The 9,189-nt window shown below is 33.9% G+C and overlaps 1 long non-coding RNA gene across 8 annotated transcripts; it reads right to left on the reverse strand.

Annotated features, from left to right (window-relative positions):
* Positions 1-347: 347 nt before the first annotated feature.
* LOC130722110 (uncharacterized) lies at positions 348-8,845 on the reverse strand. 8 transcript variants are annotated; one of them, XR_009013778.1, is made up of 8 exons: positions 8,691-8,845; positions 8,331-8,528; positions 7,232-7,304; positions 7,034-7,134; positions 3,246-6,792; positions 2,373-2,641; positions 1,222-1,294; positions 348-708 (listed from the first exon to the last, which is right to left on the reverse strand). It is a non-coding gene; the product is annotated as an uncharacterized LOC130722110 (long non-coding RNA). The 8 variants fall into 8 exon arrangements; XR_009013775.1 differs by having other exon boundaries at positions 7,034-7,150; XR_009013774.1 differs by having other exon boundaries at positions 3,246-3,384; positions 3,458-6,792; positions 7,034-7,150; positions 7,232-8,528.
* Positions 8,846-9,189: the final 344 nt, after the last annotated feature.

Below are 9,189 nucleotides of genomic sequence, written 5' to 3' on the forward strand. Positions count from 1 at the left end.
AACAAGACTTCTAAAACACTAGCCCATTAAGGAAAAAGGGGAAATATCCTCCTCATATCAATTTAAATGAGGAAAACAAAACTTTTGAAATAGTATTGTAAAATTTAGTTACCTGAAACGAGAGCAGAAGCCATGGAATTGCAAAGAAAAAACACATATAGTTGATTTTGGCGGCCATTCTGATTTGAAAGATAGACAAATAGGGCTAGAGGCTATTTAAAATGCTCAAGCAAATTAATGCAATAAATCAGGTTTAAAGAATTATTGAAGAAAATTCAATGTAATAAACTCGGTCAAAAACAGCTAATGCAAAAAGGTTAGAAATATTGGAAAATTAAAGCAATAAATTTAGTCAAAAAAATTTTATTGTGTAATAAATTACTAGAAAGATGGAGTAGTAACCGAAAGAAAAATGTTTGAATGAGAAATATCTACCCACACTACAAAAAAATGTATTTTTAGTGGCATTGATATTGTTAAGTTGTGGCATTTATTAAATGCCCCAAGTGTGATTAGTGGCATTCACCTTTAAGTGCCTCTATTACAGGTGCCACAACTGTTTTGTGGCATTTTTTGCTTAAATGCCGGTTTTTGTATGCCACAAATGCTTCTGGCATCTTCTAAATGCCACAAATTGAAACTGGCATTTTTTTAAATGCCACAAACTACATATATGCCTCATTGTATCTATATTGTCATCAATTGACCCTGCAATGAAAAGGGTAGACATTTGTCAAATTTCTAATCAGTAGCTGAAACTAATAAACCATAAGTCAATATAATAATCTGAAAGTATGAATTATCTAAAATGAAATCAAAATTAAGATGGAAATAGATTCACGTACAAATCAGAGTTAAAGGGTTCAACAAAATTGGAAGTACAATGCTTTATAAAACATGAAGTTCTTCCATTAATTGCACACATAAATCTAGTTACAGCAGTGCCATTTAAGTTTCAGACCAAACATTAATTCTCTACAGATGAAAAGATCACTGAATTATCAAGTCTTTTTTGAATCAAAAAAGGGGGAAAACCCACATAAAATTTCTCAAGTCCCAAACAGCAACTACAGTTAAACAAAATGCTAAAACAAATGTGGATGACAGAACAGTTGTGGAAGCAAGGACCCAATCAAGTAATCACTTCAATGAGAAACAGAAATGAAAACATTCAGCATTCAAAAACTAAATTTCCAAAGTAGAGTAGCAAACATGACTAACCTCACTAACATTAGTGAAATCCCTTTGCATGATCAGCAGTTTCAACCGGTTCATCATTAGCATTGGCATTGTCCTTAAAAATTAAAACCACACGAAATCAACATTTGTACTCATTAAAAACTGCAACATATAACCTTAGTTAAATCAATGAAGCTGTCTCTCTTCTAGGATATGAGAATGAGAACCAGTCTGTCCCTTCTCAAATCCTTAACCATCTAATTCCCTCTATTACAGCCTCCATTCTAGCGATAAGGCCTGCTTTAACTAACTACTCTTGACAGTTTTACAAGGCCTGCTTTAACTGACAAGGCCTAACTAACCCATGGGCCATTTTGTGTTTCTTCTCTTGTAAGCCTTACTAATCAAGCTTGTCTTACATGGGTTTTTCATAGTTTCCCTTGAGAAAATTGAGCTCTCTTAAACTAAAAAGACCTCCTTGTATATATTAAATGCTAGTCCACTTATTTATGAAACCACTTTGTTCTCTTTCTCAGTAATGTTGTGTTCATAATCATAATTTAATATTGTTCAATAGCAAGCCCAGCCCTCAAGCAGTTCATGTGCAATAATCAGCATGTTTGGTTTTACGTTAAAAACTATCAAAATCATTTTTCCTTTCTCAAAAGCTACTCTCAGAAGTTAGAAGTACTTCTTCTCCTAACGTGGAAACTTACTTTATCAGCATGTTTGAATTCACGTTTAGATCTTACGAAATCAATTATGCTACCACTAAAGTTGTAAGGAGCAATTTCTCCTAAAATCAATCACCCTTCCATCATGAAAATCTTCTGTGTATTCAAACATGTTGTAGAACATCCACCATAACTTATAATATAATTGATCTTAAAACCAAAATTGAATAGATAAAGCCAAATCACTCACACTATGAATTGAACTTATTGAAATTCAATCCTATAACTAGCTTCAGTCAATAATGTAGTGATTTTCGTGTCACTTCATTTCAGTTCCTACAAAAGCTGGATTACCTTTTGAGATTTTTCTTTTAAAGCTACTTGCTCCTCACTAGGCAGGCCCCCAGACCCCCCTACCCACCTCCTTTAATTTGCTTAGCAAAATGAATGAATTGTGTGTGGGGTTAAAAAACATGATCATATAAAAAATGGACTGAGTGCAGGAACAAGATTACACACCTCTAGTACATCACCTACGTTAACACAGAAAGCCTCAGGGTCAGGCTTGACTGGGATCCACACCCCTTCTTGAAGAGAGATTTGGAGGCCACACACGTCATTGGATCTGAGAATGGTCAAGATTTGAGGGTCAGAATGCTCCCCAAACCCAACCTTGTTGTTGTAGGGGGGTGACTTGTCTTCCCTATTGTTGCTGTTATGTATAGGTATTAGGTGGGTAGTGATTGAGCCTCAAGACTGAGTCACTTTCAATATCCCTTATCAACCTGCTGAAAACCAATCAAAGTAAATTTTATAAATTAGTATTCTATTCAATACTAATCAAAGTAAATTTTATAAAAATCATTCAACATGAACTTTATATTAATACTTATCCAAACACATCAATAATCTCATAGCAAGAGCTAGCTGTGAGATAGGAGTAACATAGTGGTTCTGAACTGAACTCAGGCTCTGCCAGTACCACTACCCAATCTGGGTCTAATTCAGTGACTGACTAGTCACTGCATTGCCTGCACCTGTTCTTTCATTTCTCCCTCAGGAACTTTTGTAAGGAAATATCAAAACTACTACACAGAACTAGATACACAAAAAACAACAGCTAGCTAAAAGATAATTGAGTTAGTGATGGATTTAGATAATATATATATAAAATCATACATTAAAATCATATTAATAACAAAAGATGGAAGGTACTTGGGGGATGGATGCCAAAACCAGTTTCACTGTAAAGTTAGCTATGCATTCAACCAACTACGCCTTTCATACTTATCCAAAAGATTGTTAGTTAGTATTGATGTGTGACAAGAAGCAGTAATTTCATCAAACACCTGGCATACGTATGAGAACCAGAGTCGATTCCAGGAGCAATACCTTTATCCATCCTCCAACTACTGAGGTTGATGCCGGTAGTATGGGATCACTGTCAACCCAAACACCTCCAATCCCTAAATTCTCCGCGTTCAGCCCTACAATTCCTATCTCCGACACCGCAATTTCCAATTCAGTGTACCTGCGGGTAAGAAACAAGATCGAATCAGAAGAAGAAAGGCAAGAAACGCGACCTCTCGAGCTTGTTGCGCCACCTGGTGATAGCCGGAGTGGAATTCTGGAGGTGTCGGACATGTAGCATCGCGGATCTAGGGTTTCTTCTCCGGTGAGTATCGTGAACCAGGAGAATTTGCTGGATCTGGAAGCACAGCTGCTTGCGGTGGAGTGTGGCTGCGATGGAGATGGAGCGATGGTCGCTCTGATGCGATGTGGTGATAGAGCTTGACGGAGGATGTTATCGGCGATCCGGAAGTAGAAACAGAGAGCGATTCGGTTATCGACATCGAGTTTCTGAGCACTTGCAGCGTTGTTGTTTCTTCTTCTTCTTCTGATTGTTCACAGCAACATCGACAGCATCAGAATTGAGAGATGAGGATGGTGATGTTGGTGAGCGAACTCGGAGCGATCGTCAATGGCTGCTTTGAATAGGGTTCAGTGGATTGGGGATGATGAATGCGATTGAAACATGGGGATAGGATTGGAATTTTTGTTTTGTGGTCGCTCTGGTGCGATGTGGTGATCATGACTGAGGACGACGATGAATCGGAAGAAAAGCTGAAAGAGATATTTCTTTTTTCTTTTTGGTTTAAAAATCTGAAAAACTGTGTGAGTGAAAGTTAAAAAAAAATTAATATTAAAATTGAAAAGGGTTATTTGTGGCATTTGAGTTAAGTGCCACTTCAGAAAATTGCTACCAAATAGCTGCTAATTAGCTAGGAATGCGTTTTTAAATTAGTGGCATTCTACTTAAATGCCAGAGTAATATAAGCTTTAGTAAATTACTACCAAATTGCTGCTAATTAGCTAGGAATGCGTTTTTAAATTAGTGTGCCAAAGTAATATAAGTTTGTGGCATTTTTTGGTAAATGCCACAAATATTGTGCCACTAAAAGCACGTTTTTTTGTAGTGCCACATTTAGTAAAAAAATGAATAGCAACTTTGCTTGTGGGTTGGTTCCTAGCTCATACTTACTACTTTGATCTAGCTAGCTGGTGGATTTAGAGTGACTCAATGTTGAAGAATGTGATTCTCAGCTGAATTCGATTTCCTTTACTCACAAGTTATTTTGTCTCTGACTTTAACTAACTTGTATTTGGATGTTTCTTCTGGTATGCTCTGTTGTCTCATGAGAAGGAAAGAGCTTTGTGGTGTGGTATGCCTTCGTAATCTGGCCTTACCCAGATGCAGGTCCTGCATGCTATCTCGATACTCTTTGGTGCATGTGATTGGGCTGATTTTGGGTGTCTTTTGTGGGGGTGTAGGTTTGGTAATTGTCTCTTGTAGCTGTGTCTGCTTTTCCAGCTCCCTCTCTATTATTCTTATCTTCTTTATCTTTGTGACTTTGTATTGGTTTCCTAACTATAGCATGCACGTACATTAACATTGTTTGTGTTAGAACTAGGATTATACCCGCGCGATGCACGGAGAAATATTTTATAATTTATTAAAATGAATTAAATAAGTTACATGTTTTACTCATTTTAATTGTTATCTTTACTACTATAATTTTAAATTTTAATATCTAAATATTACAGATATATATATATAAACGATTGTAAGATTTTTAAAGTGTTATTATAATTATTTTATAATAATGTTATTATTTTTAGTTTATGCCTCAAGACTCCACTTACACCGATGATAAAAAGTTTACATCGATAAGATTTTTTGGTAATGCACCGAAATATAAATAATATTATTTATCCATTAGATATGTCATTTGACGATAAAGATTTGATACCAATACAAATAAAAAACACCATATGAAATACTTGTGTCATTTTTCAATTTGAAGTTCTTTTGGGTAGATCAGAAAGATAAATTACCTCCTCTAGTGATTGAACCATGAACTTCCCCACCCCAACTCATGAATTTCAAGTTTAGATCAATATATAGTAGAATAAAAAAAACTTTTACAATTATAATTATATTACAAAATTTGAATTTTTTTGGTTACACAATTTGAATTTACTATCACATGGATTTAGTTATCATTATAAATTTTATATCATGAGGCCATAACTAATATTTTGGCGAAATTTTTAAGAGTAAAAATCATTTATGTAGAATTTTAAATAAAATAATTAACACGAAACTCAAAAAAAAAATCTAGATAAATTGCTTGACAAAAAAAAAATTAAATGAAAGTATTTGCCAACCATGTAGTTATTTACCACTCTTTAAAACTACGTATTGTAAATTGTATTTTAAAATTACTTAATAGTAATACAAAACTTTATGATTAAATTAATAATTTATGGGCATTGTTAAAATTTTAATGATAAGAGATAATTAGTTGATATTTTTCTATATAATTCTTATATTATAAGAATAAATGAAGATCAAACGTCTTGTAAGAGCCCAACATCCTTAGACCCGGTATTGGATGGACACTATACTTCTTCATTAAGATTGAACATGAATTATGTTCACTGTTGAAGGATAATAAAGATAGTATATATTGACGAATGACGTTGATACCCTGAGAGGGAGAGGGTAGTGCGGAGCACCTCACTTTTCAGAGTGAGTAGAGAATAAATATTAAGTCACTTTAAACAAAAAAAAAAAAACCTGTCAAAAATACAAACCTATGGTCAGCTTATTAGCTTCATAGAAGGTTAGAAAATACTTGGAATATTAAGCATTAGCAGTCAACACAAGATGATATGTCTTAATCATAACAGAGCTAGAGAGGAAGACCATTCGAAATAAAAGTTTTTTACTTCTATTTTTTTTATTAAGAAAGAAAGTTATCTAATTATGAAACCAAACAGACTATTAGCACCATTACAATGATAAGCATTTGAAGCTAAAGGTCTGTGTTCTAACTCAACCGAGTAAGTTAGCTAAGTTCACCTTAGTACTGTATAAACATGACAACAACATAAGGTAGCTAAGTCCATAGGCCACTACTTTTATTAGAATCTCAGAAGCCTTGACGTTATGAGGTATTTTTTTTTTTCGAAAGTAGAAATGTATTGACTTTAGGAGGTATATGAGAAGAAAAATCACTACTACATAGTTAGTTTGATGCTGACACCACACAGGATATAATAATAAGTTACTCAAGAACATAAAAATTACATTACATGTGGCCAAAGATAATGGAGCACTTACATGTATCCAACCCAAAGAATTATGTTTGAATTCAGAAGTATTACAAAAGCACCGAAATTAAGATGAATTATCTAATATCTATTGTTGTTATTTGTCATATCAGCTGTTAAGTACTGAACTATGTGTTTCCGGTACTATTTGAATAAGGACGGATTTACCAAATTTGTTCAAGTTGTAGTGAATTATGACCACTGATGACCAATTTCTTGAGATTTTTTGATACTCATTTAATAAATGACATCTATTCATTTCCTGCAACAATTTAGAACACCAAAAATTAAAACACAAGAAGAATATAAGGACTCCATTTTAACTGTAACCAATTTAAAAACACCATCATAACTGACTTGTAGGTGTGTTTTCATCTTCATAATAGTGAAACTTATTGTTGAATGAATAAGTTAGCTTCAAGAACTGGATTCCATTGGCATATCTTTTAGTTCAAAGTAGCAGCTAAAAGAGAAAGGGTAAAAAATTACTCAACTAAACTTACATTTTCACCAGCAAGTTTAAAGTTTTTCTTCGTCTCTTCACCATATTTGTCCTTTCCTATGCAATCCATGTAACTTATGGCACCAGGACTTGAAGCATCCACTGTAAGAAGCATTCACTATAAGAGGCAGATTTAAAATGGTAAGTTATTTCACAACCACTTCAGATTTAGCTCACAACCAATCAGGAATGGGCATACCAGAAAGTGGTCTTCTCAAAATGCTTTTAGTTCAATGAGAAGCAACCATCGGAATATGTGTGCATTTAAGTTCCTGGAAGATAAAATTGAATGCTAGTGCTAAGATTGGCAAAAACAATGAGAGAAAGGAAAGCCCAGTAGATGAAGGGTTTGCATGGAGTTGGAAACCCAACTCCAATGGTGACACATTCAAATCTTCATATGAGTTAACATTTCAACATTAGATGCAAAAGACATTTAATTAAAGATTAGAAGCAGTTAAACATCAAATCAATCACTGCAAAACTATAGCGTCAATTGTAATTTCCTGAACAATTAAAATTAATCCTAAACCTCTAGATTTTATATTATGTTGGTCTTAGTGTCAAGTAATTTAGCATTAATTAGACTGGTAAAATTCAAATACAGGAACTGATTTGATGGACTAAACACAACCTTTAACATGGATCACATTATTCATGAACTAATATAAATGATGTTATACTTATATCTACTCTAATTATTAATTACTAATTTTACTAAAAACAGCCTTCAATTATATAACCTGAAAGATTACAAATCAGATCCACTTTCATCAAGAAAAGAAAAGTGAAGAAAGAAAAACATTGCAACACATATCAGCTCATAAAAAAGCCAAGAAAACATCACAAAAATAAAGGAAGCACTCTTGTTCTGCAGAGAGAAATAAAATCAAATGATAAAATAGTCAATTGTAATTGACTAAAGTATAAGTTCTCATTCTGTTCATCTGATGCTCTCATTCTAACAATGTTCTGTATATTCTCAACCAAAATCCACAAAAAGAATGAATTTCACCACCTAATAATCAGGAATTAAGGTAATTTTGTAAGAATTAAAGCATTAATTTTGCAGATTGCATACATCTCGGTTCAGTGGCAGTGAAAAGTCCACAACCACATCATGCACTAATAGCAAAAACGCATGATAACTGCATCTGCATCAAACATGTTAAATTTATTTTTTTGATCCAAATTACAGCTTCATTAACAGCCCAACTATAGCTTACAAATTTAAATAATATTTGCAATTGCTTCATAATAAATACAATAGCAAGCATTGCAATGTGTCAACTAATTACTTGTTGCTGAATTTCCAGAATCCAATTATCTTTGAAGCTCATCAAATTCCCAATCACCAATTTCCTCTGTTGAGTAATCATGACTGACCTTTCCAAACTCAGATTCCAGCTTAGCTAATTTGGCTTCATGGTCCAATACCTGACCTGCTGAAACTGAAGATGATTTTGGTTGTTCATATGTCTCTAGCTTTAAAAGGTCTGAAGCAGAAGGTGAAGATGTTAAACTGATTCCAGGATTGTTAAATTTATAGAAACGAATGGAGAATTGAAAATGCTCTGAATCAAATCAAACAACAAATCACACAAGCTGTAAATGAATTAGATTAGATTAGATGATAAGGTAGGTAATAGGCAAACAACCTGTAAAGCATACTCCACAGCTGTTTAGAAGGGTAGATGTAGGTTGAAAGTACCATCGTTCAGGGATAACGCTGGGTGAGGATCAATAATAGATGAGCATTTTAAGTTAGTAGATAAGAAAGATACAGACACATAGGTTAATTGACAGCTCAGAGTTTAATTTATCAGTATAGTTAGATAGTTAGAACTCTAGTTTAATTAAACATATATGGTTAAATAACTTTAGACTTAATTGCACTTTTGGTCCCCCAACTATCGCCTTCCTGCAAAATTGGTCCTTAAACTTCAAAATTAGCAAAAATTGTCCTCCAACTATACATGTCGTTGCAATTTTGGTCTTCCGTTAGCATTCCGTCAGGAAACTAACGTGAGAAGCTGATGTGGCTGACTCACATGCTTCTCACGTGACCATTCAGGAGAGAGAGTGATGACTGGACAAACATGTGCGTGTCACGTGACACTAAAGGGTGTAATCAGGTCAAAATTAGGGTTTTCAATT

Source organism: Lotus japonicus, chromosome 6 (genome assembly GCF_012489685.1).
Source record: "Lotus japonicus ecotype B-129 chromosome 6, LjGifu_v1.2".
NCBI classification, from domain to species: Eukaryota; Viridiplantae; Streptophyta; class Magnoliopsida; order Fabales; family Fabaceae; genus Lotus; species Lotus japonicus.